Below are 24,256 nucleotides of genomic sequence, written 5' to 3'. Positions count from 1 at the left end.
AAAGGGAGCGAAGAGAAAGTGAAAATTAAAAAGGTTTTGAGTGAAAATTTAAAAAGAATCTCAGTACTTTTCTTTCTAATCACAATTTTGAAATCAGTACCTGGAGCTTTGCGCACAGACCAATCACCTAGTAAAATATTTAGCACTCCTCATTTTATTGCTTTTTGTTCGATTTTTTAAAATAGCCATTTATTTTGTGGTCTGTCCCCTCCCTCTCCCGAAGACACCTGCTCTTACTGGGATATGACTCCAATATTTTAAATGGCTCCAGCAACTTCCCTCCCTTTGCACTTACCCACATGTCCATTCCAAGTACTGATTCATCATCATCACCATAGGCAGTCCCTCAGAATCGAGGAAGACTTGCTTCCACTCTGAGAATGAGTTCTTCGGTGGCTGAACAGTCCAATACGGGAACCACAGTCCCTGTCACAGTGGTTGAGGGAAGGGTGGGTGGGATAGGTTTGCCGCACGCTCCTTCCGCTGCCTGCGCTTGCTTTCTGCATGCTCTCTGTGAAGAGACTCGAGGTGCTCAGCGCCCTCCCGGATGCTCTTCCTCCACTTAGGGCGGACTGGTCTTTGGCCAGGGACTCCCAGGTGTCGGTGGGGATGTTGCACTTTATCAAGGAGGGTGTCCCTTGTAACGTTTCCTCTGCCCACCTGGGGCTCGCTTGCCGTGAAGGAGTTCCGAGTCGAGCGCTTGCTTTGGGAGTCTCGTGTCGGGGCACGCGGACAAGGTGGCCTGCCCAGCGGAGCTGGTCGAGTGTGGTCAGTGCTTCAACGCTGGGGATGTTGGCCTGCTCGAGGACACTAATGTTGGTGCGTCTATCCTCCCAGAGGACTCGAGACGGGCAAGACATGCGGGCCTTGCCAGCGATGCCCACATCCCGCGAATGAAATAAAATAAATGGAAGAAAGATTTCTCTTGCTTTGTCTTAAGTGCTATATGAAAGCTACAGTGAAGACATGGTGATTAGACGTAACACCCGCAGAATTAAACCTGAGAACAAAAGATGAGGCTCTTATCAACGCCTCAATTAGAGATGATGATAGGGAAATAGGGCAGGTTCCAAATTGAAATCGAGACAAGAGTCTCCAAAATGTAGACTGGCTTTGATGGAGTGTCCTCGCTGAAGCAGCAGCATGAACAAGTTGGATTAATATCAAGCTTTTAATAACATGCTAAAAAGGTACTTTGCAGAGCAGCGCACCAGATCAGGGGAGGCAAATTAAAGAGGATTTGGAAGGCTTCAGTAAACAGGTGGGATTTGACAAGGTGGAGGTCACGAGGCCACGGGAGGGAATTACCTCCGATGGTGGGGCAGAGGGAGGAAAGGATCCGAGCTCTGCGGGTGACAGCTAGGACTGGTTGACAGTGCATGAAGGCGGAAAATTCCGTTGTGATTGCAGAGAATGTTTTGAGGATGGTATTCCCATTCCATCTGCATTTCCACAATAACGGAAAACCTGTCCCTTGCACACCGAGGATTCGCCTATTCCCTATAGCCAGGGCCACGAACTCACGGTGATGGAATTGGATAAACGCCATGTTTGCTGGACGGGGTTCAGAGCAGATTGGAGAGATTGACACATCCATTTTTCCCCAGTGAAAAGCAGAACCTGCTGTGTTTACAGGCCAGCTGAGCGCATTTGTAGGATTGTCTCCCTTTACTTCAGATTGGCATGGTGCTAATTACATTTTCAACTCTTGATTTCATGCTGCAAACCAGCTTTCATCCCAAAGTTAAATTACTGTTTGTGCGAGCAGGAGGGGTGGCGGAGAGAGAGAAAAAAAAAAAGGGGAGAAATTTACAGCATGGAAGGAGGCCATTCGGCCCATCGTGTCCGCGCCGGCCGACAAAGAGCCACCCAGCCTAATCCCACTTTCCCGCTCTCGGTCCGTAGCCCTGTGGGTTACGGCACTTCAAGTGTACATCCAGGTACTTTTTAAAATGTGGCGAGGGTTTCTGCCTCTACCACCCTTTCAGGCAGTGAGTTCCACCCCAGACCCCCACCACCCTCTGGGTGAAGACATTTCCCCTCTAAACCTCTCTTCCTTCCCCCCCCCCTCCGATTACTTTAAATCTATGCCCCCTGGTTGTTGACCCCTCTGCTAAGGGAAACAGGTCCGTCCTATCCACTCTATCCAGGCCACTCATAATGTTATACACCTCATGAGGTCTCCCCTCAGCCTACTCTGTTCCAAAGGAAGCAAACACAGAGAGGGGGGGGGGGGGGGGGGGGGAAAAAGAGAGAGGGGGGGCAAGAGAGAGACAGACGGGGACGAGCGGGAGAGAGAGAGAGAGAGAGAGAGAGAGAGAGAGAGAGAGAGAGAGAGAGAGAGAGAGAGAGAGAGAGAGAGAAATATTGTATAAAGAACTGTAAACCTGAGTTGTCGAGCCAGCTGATGCAATTTTTTATCAACCCTGCTTCAAGGCCAGAGTCCAGCAGGCAAACAGCTGTGGACCAGCTCCCTGAGAGTGCATCATTAAATCAGCCTCTTATCCCTGCGGTAGAATGGTACAATATAAAAGCTGCTTAGAGGCAGTTTAGTGTTGACGGAGTGCAACCAATGGCCGACATGCAGCCGGCACTCCTGCATGCGACTCTTTAATCCAGATGGCGATGGGTGTCGGGAGCTGCAGTCATGCCTCCACTCCACAGCAAAATACACAACTCAGCGTAACGTTCCGTTCCCCCCAGCGCCGGAGGGAGTGGGGGGCAGCCCCCCACTCGGTAGCAAGGATCAAGATTAAAAAAAAGGACAGACTTGCATTTTTATAGCACCTTGCACGGCTTCGGGGCCTCTCACAAGCGCTCCGCAGCCAATGAAGTACTTTTTGAAGTGCAGTCGCTGTTGTAATGTCGGAAACCCCCCGGCAGCCCATTTGCGCACAGCAAGCTCCCGCAAACACCAAAGAGATAATGACTCAGATTTATCGGTTTGTGATGTTGGTTTTGGGGATGAATATTGGCCCCAGAACACTGATCACAGGACCATAGAACAGTACAGCACAGGAGTCCGCCGTTCGGCCCATCGAGTCTACGTCGGCTCTTTCGAAGAACAGTTAGTCACATTCCTCCGCTTTCTTTCCCCATTCTCCTGCAATTTTTCCTGATGTACGCTGCCTTCTTATATACATATATTCATAGGATTTGGTTTAATCGCTTCTTTTTTTTTTTAAGGTTTTCTTTTGACTTAGAAATAACTTGTAGATATGTACTTCAGCATGAAATAATGAAATGGTTAAGTTGTTCATTCCCAGGACGGATCACATTTCGAAAGGAAGAGCTTCGTCAGCGAGGAGAGCATCTTTTGTTGGCAAGGACTGTTTCATAAGGGTCGAGCTGGGAAACTGGACAATGGGCCCCAAGACAGCGATAGGGTGATAGACAATGGGCTCGAGATGTCAGACAAGATTGGCCATCTAGTATTTTGTCAGGGAATACCTCTTTTTTTGGGGGTGTACTTGTTCACAATAACTCTTATCACGACATAATGAATCATCAAGGACAGTGCGTGACTTGATCCTTATAATGATCTTTCACAAATTAGAGAGAGATCACAGGCGGTCCCCTTGAAGTGAGGATGACTTGCTTCCACACCAAAAAGGGACGAGTTCACAGGTGTTCCAATGAAGGACCAAATATTCCAGATCCCGAACTACATCTTGAAGGGTGGAAGATGCCTGTGCGTGGATTTTTTTAACGTGGGGTGGCCGTTGCACACAAGCCACCACACGGGCTTGACAGAGCAAGGTCTTGGTCCAGTGGCAAGGATTAACCAGGACGACTGGAGACCAGCTCTGCTGCACGGGCTTAGTGCGCACACACAGCGCAGTGCAGGCTGGCCCGTGCTGCCCCTGGGCCCTCGCCTCTTCTGGGCCCCAGATTCACGCCTCTCTTGGGCCCCGATCACTTCCCTCCACAATCTCTCGCTGCTCCTTCGCCCCTCCTGCTGCGCCTGCCCGCACTGCAGTCAGCGACCTGGCTTCGTCGCAGTCGCCCTCCTGCAGCAGCACGCGCTGCTCCCTGCAGTGGTATACCGCCGCACACTGCTCCATCCAATGGCCCCGGCCACCACAAAGAGCGAAAGGATGGATGATGGTTACAACTCTCTGCTAAGAGGAAAAGCGGAGTAATATTGTTTCAAAGAAAGAAAGACTTGGATTTATGTAGCGCCTTTCACGACCACCGGACATCTCAAAGCGCTTTACAGCCAATGAAGTACTTTTGGAGTGTAGTCATTGTTGTATTGTGGGAAATTTACTGCTCTGCATGACAACTGCTTAGACATCGTGTGTGTCAAGACTTGGTCGAACACAATAAACGGTTTCGTTGCAACGATATTTAGTGTTAGATGAACTTCCCTGCTCTTCTTTGGAATAGTGGCCGTGGGATCTTTTACGTCCACTTGAGGGGGCAGACGGGGCCTCGGTTTAACGTTTCATCTGAAAGACGGACCCTCCAACAGTGCAGCGCTCCCACCACTCAGGACTGCACTGGAGTGCCAGTCTAGATTACGTGCTCAAGTCTCTGGTGCGGGACTCAAACCCACAACCTTCAGACTCGGAGGCGAGAGAGCTGCCCACTGAGCCACTGCCGTCACCCTAGAGGGCAGTGCGTGGAGACTGCGGGGCTCAGTTTGTGCAGATGTTCCCTGGGACCCATTTCCATGAATGCACAAAGTGATTACGCACACAAAAAGGACCATCAACTCAAAAGAATTGAAACATATAGGATTCTGAGGGGGTTGGACAGGTTGGATGTAGGGAGGATGTTTCCCCTCGTGCGAGCATAGTTTCAGAATAAGGGGTCGCCCATTTAAAACGGAAATGAGGAGGAATTTCTTCTCTCAGAGGGTCGTGAATCTTTGGAATTCTCTACCCCAGGGAGCGGCGGAGGTTGGGTCTTTGAATATATTTAAGGCGGAGATGGACAGATTTCTGAATGATAAGGGAGTCAAGGGTTATGGGGAGCGGCGGGGAAGTGGAGTTGAGGCCAAGATCAGATCAGCCATGATTGTATGGGATAGCGGAGCAGGCTCGAGGGGCCAGATGGCCTACTCCTGCTCCTATTTATGATGTTCTTATCACGTGCAACATACTTTTCCTGGCCCGTTAATACATATTGATGGGGACTGGCAATGTAAAAATAATTCTTTCTGGGGAAGAGAGAGACAGAATCATGTCATCAGGGTTTGACATAGGAACAGGAGGCAGGCCATTTAGCCCCTCAACATTTTCGATGCACACGGAGCTTCTCAGCAAATGAGGAAAGCTTCAATTGGGATCATGTGGGGAAGATGGTGTGTGGATAAAGCGCTCATTAAAAAAAAACATAAGAGGTGGCCAATAACCAGGTCTCACTGTATTCTAGGACTAGTTTCTACACTGTTATATTGGTATTCCTAAGTATTCCTGAGCAAGGTAGTAAAAGAGACACAGATCTCAGTCCAAACCCAGATCGACAATCCATTCTCCCTCCCTTCTCCCTAACCCCCAGTTCTCCAAAAGGTTTCCACACCTTAGGAAGGATATGTTGGCCTTGGAGGGAGCACAGCATAGTTTCACTGGAATTATATCTGGAGTGGGTTAAATTACGAGGAGATATTACGCAAACTATACCGGGGAGAACTCGTCTGCTCCTCTTCGGAATAGTGCTGCGAGATCTTCGACGTCAACTTGACAGGGCTTCGGTTTTATGGCTCAGTCAAAAGACAGCCCCTCCAACAGTGCAGCACCCCTCCCCTCCTTACCTGGAACTTAGCCAGGCCTTTCAGGAGTGAATTTATCAAACACTTCTACACACAAAGGGTGGTAGAAATTTGGAAAACTCTTCCGAAAACAGCAATTGATGCTAGGTCAATTGTTAATATTAAATCTGAGATTGATAGATTTTTTGTTAATCAAAGATATTAAGGGATATGGGGCAAAGGCAGGTAGAGAGAGTTCAGTCATAGATCAGCCGTGATCTAACTGAATGGCAGATGGGCTAAATGGCCTCCTCCTGTTCCTATGTTCCAATATGGTCTAACAGGCACAAGCCTCTGAATGGTTCAGTTTTACTCTTGAAAATGCCAAGGAACTTCACAATTTGTTTTGAAAAATGCCGACCCGACACAGGACTGAATGTATGGAGAGTTTTTTTTAGGGCCGAGTTCAGATAGCAGAACAAGATGCAGTGGTTTCATGTTTTTGTGGCATTTTACATTGGTACGAGGACATAGTGTTTATGCACGCCCGGTGACGTTTCAGTGCCAATCGCCCTGGTTTTGCTTTAACAGTACTGGGCTTGTCTCTTTGCCATCTGTTGCGAGCCAAGGAGGGAAGAGCACTGGGCTGTCTGCTGTCGCAGATAGCAGCCTGTGGGACCTATCTTGCCTCATCACGCAAGAGGAATTGTTGCGTGCCGACACACCATCAACAAGAGCAGCCCAAGACACTCTTGTACCCCAATGACGACCACCAAACTTTAGCTGTCCATACCCAATATAGGGAGAACAGCCATTGCAACAAGGTCCTAGCCCCAATAACAGCATACAGCATCATCATCACAGTGTGCAACAGGCATGGTAGCGCCAATCGTGCCCAATACTCTTGCGGATAATTAATTGGCTTGGTTGAAGTTGAGAGAGTATTGAAATAACCAGAATGATGCACAGGATGGACGCACAGACGAGGCGTGCATTTCCCTGCGTATAGAAGATTAAGGGGTGATCTAATCGAGGTGTTTAAGCTGATTAAAGGATTTGATAGACATAAACTATTTCCTCTGGTGAGGGGGGCAGTCCAGAACAAGGGGGCGTCACCTTAAAATTAGAGCTAGGTTGTGTTCGGGGTGATGTCAGGAAGCACTTCTTCACACAAAGGATAGCGGGAATCTGGAACTCTCCCCCCCAAAAAGCTGTCGAGGTTGGCTGGGGGGGGGGGAAAACAGAGAGTCAATGTCACAACGGAGGTGGATCGATTTTGTCGGGTAAGGATATGAAGGGTTAGGGAACCAATGCGGATAAATAGAGTAGAGCTGCAGATCAGCCATCATCGAATCGAATGTCGGAACAGGCTCCTCCTGCTCCTATGCTACTGTAAAGAAAGGGTTTGGAAAATATGCTGCACTCTTTTACCATGTCAGGTAAACGCAAACAGATGCTGTGCAGGCAGATACCATTCATTTGAACAAGCCAACATTCTTACTGCGGGTTGGGCAGCGAGCCCCGGGCAGCTCTGCCCTTGCCCGACTGCCTGCCAAGGCTTGCGTCTCGGCACCCTCAAAGCATGGTGGCTTGGCCGAGGTTCCCGGAAGTGGACGGTGCCCCTTGAACCCTACCCCCTCGAGAGGCAGCACCCGAGAGAGCGAGCGAGAAAGAAACGTGGAGGTACAATCGTAATTTTTTTAAAAACTGGCGTCAAAACTATTGAGTTTCAACAACAACGTATTTATATAGCGCCTTTAACGTAGTTATTGTGTTCCTAACACAGATGAGGCTGCACACAGGGAGGTTAAAGTCTTTAATAAGACACTCCAGAGTGAGGAACAGGCCTTAGGGGCCGGCTTATATACAGTGCTCCCAAGGGATGCTGGGATCCCTTGGGACTTCCGGAGATGAGCTCCCTGGTGGCAGAACATGGGAGTGCATGCTTTACAGATGCACAACAGTAGTGAAACGTCCCAAGGCGTGTTATGTCAGAAAAATTTGACACCATACTGCATTAAGTAGAAATTACCACAGGTGACCAAAAGCTTGGTCAAAGGTAGGATTTAAGGAGCTCTTGAAGGAGGAAAGAGAGGGGGAGAGGTTTAGAAACATAGAAAATAGGTGCAGGAGCAGGCCATTCGGCCCTTCGAGCCTGCACCACCATTCAATAGGATCATGGCTGATCATGCAACTTCAGTACCCCATTCCTGCTTTCCCTCCATATCTCTTGATCCCTTTAGCCGTAAGGGAGTTCCAGAGCTTGGGGCCCAGGCAGCTGAAGGCGCGGCTGCCAATGTTTGAGCGATTATAATCAGGGATGCTCAGGAGGGCAGAATCGACATTTGGAATCCAAACTAACAATACAAGTTTAATAATTAAAGACTGCATTATGCTATGCACCACCATTTTTAAAATTACATGCTGAAAGATTGACTCATTTCAACGAGAGTAACATTAAACATTTATTTTACACCCTGCACTGCAGTTTTATCTTTTCAGCAGATTGCAGCCTTTCTTTGCCGACTCAGCTTTTAATATTGGTTTGCATGCCTCAAATTTCTCAAGGTTCCTAGCATCCCTCTCCCTTTTCCGACTCCTTCCTCGCTGCCATAATTCATCAGAGCGCCATCAAAAGCTTACGGCCTGGAAAGCCTGGGTGAGGGATTAGCGAGCGTTGGCACAGAACGCGGCTGCCTCGCCTCCCACCTCCCCTTCAGTTTTGCAATCAAACACAAAACCGGTTTTGCAATAAATAGAGAGCGAGAGAGTCATTTGGAGAGAGTGTGGTTAATAAAACAGAATGCATCAGGAGGTTCAGGAGATTTTCATCTGTTTCACAACAATGCAAACGAGAAGTCGGCAGAGTTGGGGGGGGATGAAAGACTTTAATGCTCAATTTACACAGAAGCATCATCATTTTTAAACGGTGCACTTGACAAAGGGGGGGGGGGGGGCGGAGGAAGTGTTCTCTGCATCCGTGAAGACTCAATTGCATGTCACCTACTCCAAGCTTAAAAGGCACCCCAACCAACCCGGCAACTGTGCTGGTTATTCTTCATTATGCAAATTCCTGAATAGGTTGAGCCATTGTTGGGATCCTAATCTTTTTCCAGAGATAGAAACATAGAAAATAGGTGCAGGAGCAGGCCATTCGGCCCTTCGAGCCTGCACCGCCATTCAATATGATCATGGCTGATCATGCAACTTCAGTACCCTATTCCTGCTTTCTCTCCGTACCCCTTGATCCCTTTAGCCGTAAGGGCCACATCTAACTCCCTCTTGAATATATCTAATAAACTGGCCTCAACAACTTTCTGTGGTAGATGCATTTGTTTCAGTTGCACTCGTTTGACCGACAAAGAACTTGATGGTTCTTGAGTAAGAAAAATGTGGCATTCCTTTGGAAATTAACAAGAAGCTCCCAGTGCAAGAATGTAGATGTATGCCACACCACTTGTATGTAACGCACATATATTAGCGCCCTCGTCCAGGCCATCATCCCCAGCATTGAAGCACTGTCCACACTTGATCAGCTCCACTGAGCAGGCCACATTGTCCGTATGTTTGACACGAGACTCCCAAAGCAAGCGCTCTAATCGGAGCCCCTCCACGGCAAACGAGCCAAAGGCGGGCAGAGGAAACGTTACAGGGACACCCTCTAAGCCTCCCTGATAAAGTGCAACTTCCCCACTGACACCTGGGAGTCCCTGGCCAAAGACCAGTCCGCCCTAAGTGGAGGAAGTGCATCCGGGAGGGCGCCGAGCTCCTCGAGTCTCGTCGCCGAGAGCATGCAGAAATCATGAGAGCAGGCAGCGGAAAGAGCGTGCGGAAAACCTGTCCCACCCACCCCTTCCCTCAACCACTGTCTGTCCCACCTGTGACAGGGACTGTGGTTCTTGTATTGGACTGTTCAGCCACCTAAGAACTCATGCTAAGAGTGGAAGCAAGTCTTCCTCGATTCCGAGGGACTGCCTATGATGATGATGATGATGACTTGTATGTCAAAGCGAACACTGAAATTCAGTGATCAAACATCGCAAGTTTCTACCAACGTTGATTCTAAGATTTCACACTGAGCTGATCTTAATTTTAAGCAAATATCCTTTGAGATTATTATTAATGCATCTTGGATTTGGTCTCCAGTCGTCCTGGTTAACGCTTGCCACTGGAACAAGGCCTAGCTCTGTCAAGCCCGTGTGGTGGCTGGTGTGCAACGGCCACCCCACGTTAAAAAAATTCACGCACAGGCATCTTCCACCCTTCAGGATGTAGTTCGGCACCTAGAATGTCAGATCCCTCATTGAAACACCTGTGAACTCATCCCTTTTTGGTGTGGAAGCGGGTCGTCCTTGATTCGAGGGACTGCCTAATACTATAATACTACTATATAAACGCCACTTGTTGTCCTGCAGAAACTGATAACCATTGGAATGAAGCGGCCCCACATGCCGCTAAGCTGCAACCCCAGCTTGCCCAGTTTAGTCCGACTGTTTTGTAACGAAACAGGCATTTCAAATAGCTATCGGGTTGGAATTTCGGCTTTTAGGATTTCGGGGCATTAAGGACGGCAGGGATACCGCCTGTGTAAGTTTGCGCCTCAGTCAGCAGAATTGGGCAGCTGGGCCCTGAGTGTGGGGCAGAGCGGTAAGGGAGGTACTTCACCGCTTTATCATCAAACTCAAATTTGACACGGAGCCACATGGATATATTAGGACAGGTGACCAAAAGCTCGATCAAAGAGGTAGGTTTTAAGAGCATCTTGAAGGAGGAGCGAGAGAGAGAGGAGAGGAGAGGAGAGAGGTTTAGGGAGGGAGTTCCAGAGCTTGGGGCCCGGGCAGCTGAAGGCATGGCCGCCGATGGTGGAGCGACAGAACCCGGGGGATGCGCAAGAGGGCAGAATTGTAGATGTCAATTTTAAGACTCGCCCTGCTCCAGAAAAGTATTCTGGTGTATTTAGGGCACTAGGCCGGCTGAGCATGGGAAAATACCGCACTAAAGAGCCAGCCTGGGAGCACTCAGAGGCGGGGGGAGGGGGGGGGGCGGACCCTGAAACAAACCCACCAGAAACATTCACAATACACAGCCCACACCACCACATAAATCACAAAAAAATACAATGACACTTACCCGAGGTCGACATTACTTACCTGCTGCAGCCGCTACAACTCGAAACGCCTGCTTTGGCAGGCAGTCCCCAGCACGGCACGCGACGGGTCAGGCGGGAGTCAAAGGTCGAGCCGGCGTCGCAACCACGGGTATTGCACGCCGGCTCGCCTCTTCCGAGCGGTAATGCTCCGTGCCGAAACCGGCCCGAAAACCCGCGGCGAGGCGCTGGAAGCTGGCAATCCACCCAGAAGAGCGCACCGCCTCTATTGCTGTCCCTTCGGGGCGAGAACACAGGCAGACAGCAGCGAAAAATCCAGCCCATTGGATTTCAACCTGGGAGGTGGTTCCAACAAATATGTTGTTTCAAGGAATTCTGCACAGAGCAGATATACAGCTTACAAAAGCTTTCAATCACACACATAAAACCACGTATTGGTACCAGATAGACAAAGGTGGTTGCTCTCGAGATTTCGCCCTCATTAAACCCGAGATAGGCATCGTTTCCAAATCAGAAAACTGAAGTACCCAGGGAGAGAATTTTAATTTCTTTAGTATTTATCCACAGGTGATTAATTTCCTCGAGCAATAACAAAGCACTTATTTAAATTTCCAGCACAAGGCCTGCAAAGTATATGAAGTAGAATACGAGATGTCCAGCCATCATATTGCAAATTTCAGCAGTGGGAGGCAAGCATTGAGCTTTTCCATGGATTGTACAACAGGATACCGTCAGAGGCATTATTTGGATCATGTGATGCGTGTAATCTTTGACCCAAACTGACCACGCTGATGCCAGCAAGGCTATAACCGAACCCACACGTCTCCAGTTTCACTCCAATCCCAGCCCACAAAAGACAGACTTGCATTTATATAGCGCCTTTCACGACCCCGGGATGGCCCAAAACGCTTCACAGCCAATAAAGTATTTTTGAAGTGTGGTCACTGTTGGAATGTGGGAAACAAGGCAGCACAGCAAGCTCCCACACACAGCAATGTGAGCACGACCAGATAAAAAGTGGTTTTGTGATGTTGATTGAGGGATAAATATTTGCAAGGACACCAGGGAGAACTCCCCTGCTCTTCTTCAAAATAGTGCCATGTGGCTTTTATGCCCACCTGAGGGGGCAGACGGGGCCTCGGTTTACCGTCTCATCCGAAAGACGGCACCTCCCTCAGTACCGCCCCTCCAACAGTGCGGCGCTCTCTCAGTACCGCCCCTCCAACAGTGCGGCGCTCCCTCAGTACCGCCCCTCCAACAGTGCGGCGCTCCCTCAGTACCGCCCCTCCAACAGTGCGCCGCTCCCTCAGTACCGCCCCTCCAACAGTGCGCCGCTCCCTCAGTACCGCCCCTCCAACAGTGCGCCGCTCCCTCAGTACGGCGCTCCCTCAGCCGCCCCTCCGACAGTGCGGCGCTCCCTCAGCACTGCCCCTTCAACAGTGCGGCGCTCCCTCAGCACTGCCCCTTCGACAGTGCGGCGCTCCCTTAGCACTGCCCCTTCGACGGTCAGCATAGATTTTTGTGCTCAAGCCCATAACCTTCTGACTCAGAGGCGAGTGTGCTGAAGAACCTTCTCTCACCTGGAGTCTCCAACCTTTATCCATACCTCCCAACCCTCCCTTGCTGTGGCAGCCTTGACTATTTTATTGATACTGTGCTCGCTGTCTCTCAGTGTTCCTCCTAAGCTCCCAACACCTTTTCCTATACACTTGCACCTTCTGCATTGAAATAAGGACCTTTTCCCCAACTAACACCCTCAGCTCAGAAGCAGCAGAACTAATAGCCTCTCTTTTCCTTGACAATCTTCAGGCTTTCGAACCTCAAACTTAGCGGCACCTAGTCGCTGGTTTCTGAATTCCCTCGTCTTGTCCATGCTCTTCAAGTTTGTAACGTTCTGCACAAGGGACCTTTGCTCTTACATAAGAAATAGGAGCAGGAGTCAGCCAAAAGGCCCCTCGAGCCTGCTCCAACATTTAATACGATCATGGCTGATCCGATCATGGACTCGGGTTACCTAGATTGGCACTCTATTTTTTTTTAATCTACAAAATGTAAGGCCGAGCACGCAAATCCTGGCCTCTCCATCGCCAACACAGCTTATCCCACACTCAAGTACTGACTCCACAGCTCTGGTGGACTACTGGTTTACAAGATCTGTTTGTACAAAGACGACCCGACAGTCCAGTTACTAAGAACACAAGAACTAGGAGCAGACGCAATCCCATCCTTTCAGCAGCCCAACCCTCCCCACCTTGCAATTACAACACCAAGCAGTTTCTTCAAAACGAACATCCGAGCCTCAACCACCCTTCCAGGCAACCCTCTGCATAACGTAATGCGTTTCTCCCCATCGTACCCTTCAGGACGATGAACTTGTGCCCTCTTGTCCGGCTACACCGTTTGAAAACATTGCTGCTAGTTTACTTGATCCCGTGGAGTGGCTTGTGAACCTCGGGAACCCGCATCGCAGAGGCTGAAGAGCGCCAGAGTGTTAAGCCGCTCCGCAAAGCCCTTCCCTCCGACACCTGGGACCCTCCTTGTTATTCTCCTCCGCAGTGCCTCTAGGGTCCCCTTGTGTCGTGGGGACAGCAGTTGTGCACAGTGGCATATGGCATGCATACACAAACACACACACGAGCACACACACACACAATTCAGGACTCGCTCAGCAGCCCATACAACAGCTGGCACACGGACAAACAGCTAATTTTTACCGTGTGCGCGCTTGGCATGTCTGTGGAAGCGCGAGGGCATGGCAATTCCGCCCCCACCCCCAGCCCCAATAGCGCGCGGCAATTCCTCCCCCGACAATGCAGCAACTTACAAGCCAAATTGCTCATCTTTGAGAGGTTTTGACTTTAAACAAACCTCAAAAACTAGGAGTGAATATAGGGCGCTAACTACAGCATCACATCATAATCTGAAGCCGGGGACCGATTCACATCTTTGAAATCACAAAATGAAACTTTGAACTCCTCGGGCTAGTTTATGGAATCTTGTATTCCTTTCCGTGTTGACAGTCTGAGCAGACAGTGCACTTCGTATCCTTGATAGACAAATAATAGGTCAACGATTTCGATGCAAGTGTTGCAACACGAAGGATCAGTTAAGCTGCCCCAAATGGCGCCATTTACAACACAATACCCCAAAAGCTACGAGCTACCTGATCTCAACCCCAGTAGGGGTGAAGGCACGACAATGGTCACAGCAACACTGACTTTTTTGGAATCATAGATTCAAGAACATTAAGGTTCCTTTCAAGCCCATTGTAGAACCGCAAGGATTTGTAGAAACCACTAACAATGATACACTATAGTACCCCAGCTCGTGGGAGGGGGAGAAAATCCAAACATTTGTTAAAACATTTATGAACAGAAGGGTGAGGGGCAGGATCAGATTAGGTTGTGATGCCCTCCCTAGTCAAATACCCCGAGCATTCATGTCTGGGCTCTTGCATGAAGAACAGCCATTTAGGCAGGTATCCCGATGCCCCTATCATTGTCAGCTGTGGCTCAGTGGGTAGCACACTCGCCTCGGAGTCAGAAAGTTGTAGGTTCAAGTCCCACTCCAGGGAGTTGAGCACAAAAAAAAAAATCGAGGTTGACACGGAGGGGCAGTGCTGAGGGAGCGCTGCACTGTCGGAGGGGCGGTGCTGAGGGAGCGCCGCACTGTCGGAGGGGCCATTTTACAGAGATCCCGTCTGCACTCTCATGTGGACGTAAAAGTTCCCATGGCACTACTGGAAGAAGAGCAGGGGGAGTTTTCCACGGTGTCCTGGGGCCAATATTTATCCCTCAGCCAACATCACTAAAACAGATGATCTGGGTCATTATCACATTGCTGTGTGTGGGAGCTTGCTGTGCGCAAATTGGCTGCCGTGTTTCCCACATTACAACAGTGACTAGACTCCAAAAGGTACTTAATTGGCTGTAAAGCGCTTCGAGACGTCCGGTGGTCGTGAAAGGCGCTATATAAATGCAAGTCTGACTTTCCTTCTTAAACCTCAGCCAACACATTCAGTCTGGGGTAAAACAGGAAGAATATTTTTTTTTAAAAGTCATGATATAAAAAGATAAAAGGGGGTTTGCATTTATATAGCTAAAAGAACTTCATACACAATTCATTACTTTTTGAAAGCACTGCAACTTAAGTAGGCAAATGCATTTTGTGCACAGTGAAATCACACAAGTGGGAATGAGGTGAAGGGGCCATTCAATCGTTTTTTTGTTGGGATTGGTACACGGTCAGGAACCGCGGCAAGGTCGCACCGCGGGATCTGGTTCATAGTTCGAGCGGCAGGGTCTCGGTTCAGTGTTTCATCTATGGGACGGGCACCTCCAACAGTGCAGCACTGCCTCAATACTGCAGTGCTGCGCTGGCCTTACATGCGGCAGTCTCCGGAACAGGGGTCGAGAACACAAACCACTGAACCCTGGAAGTTGACGTGGTACCGACCGAGTCGCGTGCAAATGACTATTTCTTCCAGAGTGATCGATGCTCCCCCCTCGCCAAACCCCACCCGAGGGGGGTTTCTATTAATCCTAAAACCATCAATACATCTTCAAAGCAACGAAACCGCTGAGCTAGTAGCACATCCAGCTTGCAACAAAAAAAAAACAAGATGCACAAGAGCGCTTTTGACGACAGAAAACTTTTTGTGACTCGAGTTAAACAAGGATACCACATTTCCTTTCGCGACGCAAGAAATGTGGTATCCTTGTTCAATGAGTCGCCACAGCTCAGTTCCTCAGCCAGAAGGCCGTCAGCTGCAGCCGTCGACACCGAGGCTGGGAGCAGACCGTATGCAAAGGATTTTTTTTTTTGCAGAGAAGCGTCATGGCATGACTGGAACTTTTTAAACGGGTTTCAGTTGAATATAGCAAGCCCAAAAAGTGCGGAATATCGGAGCGGAATGTCCCACGACCTGGGATACAGGGTTACTGAGGGGCAATCCACCCTGAATTTCAATGGCGGTCCGAAATATGACTTCAGTGCGTCAAAATGATGGTCTAGCTTCATTAAGCGTTACAAGCTTCTTTACTCTTTTGAGGTCTATATTAATAGAACTGTCCCATTTCATCCCGGTCTATTGATTTTAATTGTCTTTTTCAGACCTATTTTACTCTTGTCCTCTCCACCATCCACCTGCTCCCCGCAACCCCCCGCCCCCCCAAACCCCAAGGGGCAGACCCTCGCTGGGCTTTGGGTCTACAAGTCTCAGTTGCACACAAGTGCTTTGTCAGTCTTCATTATGAGCCAAATGGCCGGATGGTTTTTCCGACAACAGGAGCTTCAAGGCATCAGAACAGGACGCAATGCTGTTCCTCCACAATGGCTAATTTCTCCCTCCCTCACTTGCCCAGTGGCCAACTATAGATTCCCCAGCTGAGGTCAGTTAACACCGACTTCTGGTCTGTACCATCCAAGCCATCAAGGAAGCTAGGATGGCCCTTACGAAAACCAGTTCGAAATCGGCAATCTTCTGCGTTCATTCACAGAATGAGCCCTCTTTGCCCACTCTTCAGTTCTAGATGTTGTTTATCAATTCTCCTTATCGCTTTGTCCAACGTCGAGGATGGAGGTAAAAGGGAGGGTGGGTCACTGTGAGGGGGGGGGGGGGGGGGGGAGGGAGAAGGGGAAGCAATTGGTCAACTCTGAATTGATGAAACCAGTGAGTTGCCTCGTTCTCCCTCCCTATCCCTGTAATAATCTAAACAATCTCCAGACACACAACCCTCCGAGATCGCTGCGCTCCTCCAATTCTGGCCTCTTGCGCATTCCCGATTTCCTTTGCCCTACCATTGGCGGCCGTACCTTCAGCTGCCTGGGCCCCAAGCTCTGGAATTCCCTCCCGAAACCTCTCCGACTCTCTCTCCTCCTTTAAGATGCTCCTTAAAGCCGACCTCTTTGACCCAGCTTTTGCTCACCTGCCCTAACATCTCCTTTTGTGGCTCGGTGTCAAATTTAGTTTGGTAATCGCTGCTGCGAAGCACCTTGGGACGTTTAACTAGGTTAAAGGCGCTATAGTTGGTGTTGGTGTTGTTGTTGTTGGGGAGGGAGGGGGGGGGGGGAAAGAGAGGGAAAAGAGAGAGGCACTGACACTTCAGGTCTCGATTTAAAAAAAAAAATTAAACACGTTTTGCGCTTTGCACTTCATCCAACACAAATGGGGCGTAGAAACTTGGCCAAATTGGCAACGTAGCCAGCACCGAAACTAGCTAACCTCTTGGCCTTTTGTGGTAATAAACAGCATACAAGCCTTCAAATGCACCCTCATTTTTTTTTTGTAAATATACCTGCTGTCAATCAGATAAAATAACTTAAGGGCTCAAGATAACCCAAAGCTTCGAAGGGAACCGAGGATCAGAGAATGCTCAGGCTAGCCTTCTGCTCTCCAGGTAATTCGCCTAACACAGCGATAATTTCCCTTGATTCGTCCGGAATAGAAGCAGACATGAGGTGCGCAAAACCTTCAGTTTTGCTTGGGGGGGGGGGGCCACAGCACTAGGGCCCCCTCACCCCCTCCCCCAATGGACAGGGACACAGCTCGTGAGGCAAACTGGCTTGGTCAAGCGGAAGAATATCGGCGAGGGGGACATTTTTTTTTTCAAAAAAGGGTTGGCAATCCACGCTAAGCAATCCCGACTAACAAAGTGGTCCAGGTTCCCACTTTAACTGGCCCAGAGGAAGTAGCTTTAATCTGGAACAGTCAAAATGGCAACGACCCAAAAGGGACCAACGCAAAAGAAAAAACACCCGAGAGATCGGTCCGGCGCTGGGCATTTTAAACTTTTATTGCAAGACGCTCGCAGCGCTCCACAGTTGTCCTTGGCAATTATATTCGGAAAGGAAACAAGCGCACACGTTTCCAAGGCTGGCTCGGGCACTAAACACACAAGCCGAACTGTTTTTTTTTGTAAAGTTCTATGACAGTTGTTTGCTCTGGCACAACTGAAATAAAATTGCCGCGATTGCCGCGATTGCAGCCAGGTTAACAGTGCGACACACACAATGCCACACACCTTCTAAAATGGCTCTGCAAATGCAGCCCCAAGCGCCCGATCCGGGGGCTTGCTTCTCAATGTTTCTCCTCCTCCGATACTTCATTCAGTGGCCATGCTTTTCCGAGATTTAAAAACACTGCACTTGCAGAGACTGAAAATGCTGGCATCTTTACTTACCTTCCGGTTCAGTTTGAAGAATGGACTTCTTCAAATGCCAAAAGATCTACGAGTCAAACTACTTTTTTCCCCCCCTGTCTCTCTCTCTCTCGGCTCTGTCCTGGCAATTCTCTGAGTAATTTGACTAGACCAGCTCCCCACCTCAAAGTATGACTGCTACACCCACGCCCCAGGGTCGCGTCCCATGCAGCTCAGAGAATTGCTTTTAACCCTCTCTGGGCTCCGTATGGGTAACCAGGGCAGCGTTTCCTTCTTTGGCAAAACGACATCAAAATATATCTGTTTTTTCCTCTTTCATTCGGAAGAGTTGGGTTGCTATAGCAGCTCAACTCCCGCCTACTCACTGACCTATTTATATCCAAACTTTTAATAGGGGTTTTGATACCATTTATGACGAGGAAGTTATAGCTGAAATTGTGGACAGTGAAATTGCAGAAGTCGAAACTGATCAAATAAAGGCCAGGCCCATTTCAAAGATATGGAAAGTGCAGGTTTAACACTTGCAGCAAATCACACCTATGAACGGTCACGGTCCCAAACTTAAGATGCTGCCTTTATCACAACACTTCCAACAACAACTTGTATTTAGATAGCGCCATTAACGTAGTAAAATATCTCAAGGCGCTTCACAGGAGTGTTTTAAGACAAAACAAATAAATTTGACACTGAGCTACATAAGAAGAAATTAGCGCATGTGATCAAAAGCTGGGTCAAAGAAGTCGGTTTCAAGGAGCGTCATAAAGGAGGAGGAGAGAGGTGGAGAGGTTTAGGGAGGGAGTTCCAGAGCTTGGGGCCCAGGCAGCTGAAGGCACGGCCACCGATGGTGGAGCCATTATAATCAGGGATAGTCAGGAGGGCAGAAATCTTGGGGGGGGGGGGGGGGGGGAGGTTGTGGTGCTGGAGGTGGTTACAGAGATAGGGAGGGGGCGAGGGCCATGGAAAGATTTGCAAACCAGGATGAGAATTTTGAAATCGAGGCATTGCTTAACCGGATGCCAACCGTAGGTCAGCGAGCACAGGGGGTGATGGGTGAGCGGGACTCGGTGCTAGTTAGGACACGGGGGCAGTGAGCACAGGGGGTGATGGGTGAGCGGGACTCGGTGCTAGTTAGGACACGGGGCAGTGAGCACAGGGGGTGATGGGTGAGCGGGACTCGGTGCTAGTTAGGACACGGGGGCAGTGAGCACAGGGGGTGATGGGTGAGCGGGACTCGGTGCGAGTTAGTACATGGGGGCAGCCGAGTTTTGGATCACCCCTAGTTTACGTCAGGTAGAATGTGGGAGGCCAGCCAGGAGTGCGTTGGAATAGTCAAGTCTGGAGGTAACAAAGGCACGGACGAGGACGAGGATTTAAATGTACCTGTTCCCCACCCTATCATCCGCCTCTCGTCCCTCTGATTGTCTCCACTCCTGAATGCTCTATGGGGCCCACCATCATAGCTTCACGAGCCCAATGTGGATTACTGGCGGGCTATTTGACAATGTGGGCATGTCCTCGAGGGAACCCTTTCCAGCAAGGCTTTGGGGGGGGGGGGGGGGGGACTCTGGATAGCAATCAGTTGAGGAGCCCTTGTCGTGTATTTCACTCCCCCTCTGTGCAATAAAACTGTGGATTGGATATATAGGAGATAACAGTATCAAGATCCAGACTAGTCGACTGTAAATTTATAAAACAACAGGCAGAGTCAAATAATTCCAGGTGCTGAGGCATTATAAAAGAGCTTCGGAATAATTGCTTCTGAACTTCGAGCCGTAAGGTCACGTGAGTTCTATCGAACAAAACCAAATTCTAAAATGGGACAGGGAGGCTGGGGGGTGGGGGGGGGTGGGAAAAAGATGTGTTTACTTCGAGGGTGGACTCCACACCAGATCATTTTTTCCCTCCCCCTTCCTGTGTTAATCCAGATACAGACTCGAGTTGCGTGACCCATGGGGAGGAGGAAGCATAAGAACATCAGAATTAGGAGCAGGAGTAGGCCATACAGCCCCTCGAGCCTGCTCCGCCATTTAATACGATTATGGCTGATCCGATCATGGACTCAGCTCCACTTCCCTGCCTGCCCCCTTATCCCCTTATCGGTTAAGAAACTGTCTATTTCTGTCTTAAATTTATTCAATGTCCCGGCTCTGAGGCAGCGAATTCCACAGATTTACAACCCTCTGAGAAGAAATTTCTCCTCATCTCAGTTCTAAATGGGCAGCCCCTTATTCTAAGATCATGCCCCCTAGTTCTAGTCTCCCCCATCAGTGGAAACATCCTCTCTGCATCCACTTGTCAAGCACCCTCATAATCTTATACATTTCGATAAGATCACCTCTCATCCTTCTGAATTCCAATGAGTAGAGGCCCAACCTGCTTAACCTTTTCTTATAAGTCAACACCCTCATCCCCGGAATCAAACGAATGAACCTTCTCTGAACTGCCTCCAAAGCAAGTATATCCTTTCGGAAACATGGAAACCAAAACAGTACGCAGTACTCCAGGTGTCACCTCACCTATACCCTGCATAACTGTAGCAAGACTTCCCTGTTTTTATACTCCATCCCCTTTGCAATAAAGGCCAAGATTCCATTGGCCTTCCTGAACACTTGCTGTACCTGCGTAGTATCCTTTTGTGATTCATGCACAAGATGCATGAGAAGAGGAGATGTGGGGGGTGGGGGGGGGGGGGTGGGAAACGAACATCAGCTGAGCCTCAGCCCTGCCCTCGCCCCGTGCCCATTAATAAATTTTGCGTCCGTCCAACCACCGGATTTGGTTGCTGAGCTTCCAAGGAGCCAGCAAGCAGCGCAGCAACTCTGGCTCCAGTCGGTTCACAGGAGCACGCGCTGCCAGAAGAAGAAAAAGAACAACTTGCATTTATATAGTCTCTTTCACGCCCTCAGGGTGACCCAAAGCACTTTACAGCCAATTAAGTACTTTTGGAGTGTAGTTGCTGTTGTAATGTGGGAAATGCGACAGCCAATTTGCGCACAGCAAGCTCCCACAAACAGCAACGTGATAATGACCAGATCATCTGTTTTCGTGATGTTGGTTGAAGGATAAATATTAGCCCCAGGACACCGGGGAGAGCTCCCCCTGCTCTTCTTCCAATAGTGGCCGTGTGATCTTTTACATCCACCTGAGGCGGCAGACAGGGCCTCGGATTAATGTCTCATTTGAAAGACGGAACCCTTGAGTGCAGTGGCTCCCTCAGCACCGCCCCTCCGACAGTGCGGCGCTCCCTCAGCACCGCCCCTCCGACAGTGCGGCGCTCCCTCAGCACCGCCCCTCCGACAGTGCGGCGCTCCCTCAGCACCGCACTGGGAGCATTAGCCTGGATTTATGTTCTCAAGACTCTGTTGGGATATCCACTGAACCACTGCTAAATGAAGATACATTATTTACATGGATAGGTCAACGTCAAGTTAAAAATAACCGGGGTGGAGGGGAATTGTCGTGCTCCATCATCGCTGCAGAGTAGTTATCTGGAAAGGTTGCAATTTTCAAGGCAAATGAGAATCGCTTAAACATGGAAAACAGACGGAGGCGGAGACTATCCTATGCAAACTCCAGATTGTCTCGTCAGCTTGTTTTGAAATACTGAGTGGAATCTGATCCCCAAGACACTGGTAATAAGCCCAGAATACCCCAAATTGGATTGGTTCAGTCACCATCGGCCCTGCAGATATCCTAACGAGAAAGACATTTTTCCTTTGAAGATATTAGCTGCGAGTTGAGAAAGGGAGATGTTGGAATCGCCTTTGGTGTCGCCGGGTCCGTGCTCCTGGTCACTAACCGGCGACACCTGCTGGAACGTTGCGCATGTGCAGGGACACGACTGGGAGTCCGCTCACAGGCGCCCCTCCCCACCACCCTTGCCCCCCCGACCTGCGAGAGAACAGCTCCGCAGGTCGGGCTAAAGAAGAGCTGGAGCGGCATACCACTTCGACCTCCAGCGCGAGCTGCTCCCAAGGATTTAGAGAGGGGCGACTGGGTGACGTCATCAAAATCCTGGTCGCTATTTTGGAGCGTGGGCAGGAACATCGGCAGGGCCGAGATGGAGAGGAGTGGGAAGGTCGGGGCAGAGGAGCGGCGAGTGCTTGTGGCGGAAGTGCGACAGATGAGGTTATGGGGCCCAGAAGAGGCGAGGGCCCAGCCCACACTGCGATATGTGTGCGCACTAGGTACAGCAGAGCAGGTCTCCAGTTGTCTTGGGTAATCCTTGCCATTGGACCAAGACCTAGCTCTGTCAAGCCCGTGTGGTGGCTGGTGTGCAACGGTCACCCCACGGTAAAAAAATCCACGCACAGGCATCTTCCATCCTTCAGGATGTAGTTCGGGATCTGGAATATTGGGTCCTTCATTGAAACATCTGCGAACTCTCGTGGAAGCAAGTCATCCTCGTTCAAGGGATCGCCTATGATGATGACCCCCATAATACAACAGCCGATGCTTAGTCTCACTGCTCCCGTGGCCGATGCTCCCCTTGAGTGAGGGCGACAATGGAACGGTGCTCCTCAGGCCTACCAGGAGGGGTGAAAATTGACCCCAAAAAAGGAGGCCACTGATAAATTTTGCTCAGCATTTCAGCAAGTAGCAGTTTGGTCTATTGACAGCTGCATCTATATCACACCAAGAACTTGCATTTATATAGCGCCTTTAACGTAGTAAAACGTCGCAAGGCGCTTCACAGGAGTGTTTTAAGACAAAACAAATAAATTTGACACCGAGGCACATAAGAAGAAATTAGCGCAGGTGACCAAAAGTTTGGTCAAAGATGTACATTTTAAGGAGCGTTTTGAAGGAAGAAAGAGGTAGAGAGGCGGAGAGGTTTAGGGAGGGAGTTCCAGAGCTTGAGGCCCAGGCAGCTGAAGGCACGGCCACCAATGGTGGTGCGAGGGAAATCGGGGATGCTCAAGCGGGCAAGAATTTGAGAGGCGCAGAGATCTCGCAGGGCGGGGGTGGGGGGCTGGAGGTTAGAGAGATGGGAAGGGGTGTAGGGGCTGGAGGAGGTTTCAGAGAGGGTGCGAGGGCCATGGAGGGATTTGTAAAGAAGGATGAGAATTTTGAAATCGAGGCGTTGCTTAACCGGGGGCTAATGTGGGTCAGCGAGCACAGGGGGTGATGGGTGAGCGGGACTCGATGCGAGTTAGGACGCGGGGCAGCGAGCACAGGGGGTGATGAGTGAGCGGGACTTGGCGCGAGTTAGGACACGGGGGGGCAGCCGAGTTTTGGATGACCTTAAGTGACGACAAGTCACAACAGTGACTACACTTCAAAAAGAACTCTATTGACTGTAAAACGCTTTGGGACGTCGAGGGCATGAATGCGATGTAGAAAAAAAATGTGTGTAGAAGAACTCCAAATTCTCTCTTTCCAACTGAAATGACATTTGTTCCACAAATGGTTAACACCATCCATCAGCGAACTGAGCCCAACACCACTTCCTCATTTTAAAGGAGTATTAGAATATGCCGCGTCATGCATCAAACAGAGGCAGCTTAAAAAAAAAGCTTTCGATGTTAAACAGGCGATTAACCTTTTCAGCTTCTTCCACTGGGGATTTTTTTTTTTCATTTTTGCTACTTAAAAAAAAAAGCATGGGGGAAAAATGCACACATGCACACATTACTTCATAGGCCCCTCGGTCGAAAGATACTGCCCAGCCCTTTGCAGGAAAGCAAAATGCTTGGAGACAGACATCGGCAGCTGATATTGTACCTAGTAATTATCAAAATCCCGTGGTTTTTCTTACAATTATACTGGGAATTGGCTTGAAGGCTCAGTTTGTCCCTGAACAGCCTCAACCAGATTATGTGGTTGGGGAAGAAGCCATTTTAAGTTAACGTAATCATCAACTCGCGAAACCCTCTTGTTCCCCCACCCTGCCCTGCTCCATGTCCAGTAACTCCTGCCTTTAAGCAACAAAAAAAGGCCGCCAAGATAAAAAGAAACGAGAGATGGCACATTTATGGAGCATTTTCGTGTCGGAAAAGTCTCAAAGGGTTTCAAAAGTTGATGTACGATGAAGTACTTTTGGAGTGCAACATCTTGATGTGCAGATAACTGTGGCAGCCATTTTACACAGAGCTGGCAAGCAGCAATGAGGCAAACCACCATCGGAAGAGGTGGCGGCCATTCAGCCCCACGAGCCAGTTACGCCATTCAATTAGACGATGGCTGATCTCGACCTCACCTCAATCTACCCACTTTTTTCCCCACTCTTGTCAGGAGTCATAAAGTTGTGGATTTAAGCCCCACTCCAGAACTTGAGCACATAATCCAGGCTGA

General features: G+C 49.5%; 1 protein-coding gene across 3 annotated transcripts in view; it reads right to left on the bottom strand.

Moving 5' to 3' along the window:
- LOC139240209 (zinc finger and BTB domain-containing protein 7B-like) overlaps positions 1-24,256 on the bottom strand; it is a 156,557-nt gene that overhangs the window by 72,116 nt on the left and 60,185 nt on the right. Inside the window, exon 1 of one of the 3 annotated variants that reach the window (XM_070868676.1) lies at positions 17,984-18,050. The exons of the other annotated variants lie outside the window; for them this stretch is intronic. The gene's annotated coding sequence lies outside the window, so the exon portion shown is untranslated. Of the gene's footprint in view, positions 1-17,983; positions 18,051-24,256 lie in introns of those variants that run through there. 3 annotated transcript variants of the gene reach the window in all.

Source organism: Pristiophorus japonicus, chromosome 30 (genome assembly GCF_044704955.1).
Source record: "Pristiophorus japonicus isolate sPriJap1 chromosome 30, sPriJap1.hap1, whole genome shotgun sequence".
Classification (NCBI taxonomy): domain Eukaryota; kingdom Metazoa; phylum Chordata; class Chondrichthyes; family Pristiophoridae; genus Pristiophorus; species Pristiophorus japonicus.
This window is presented reverse-complemented; position numbering and strand designations above follow the sequence as displayed.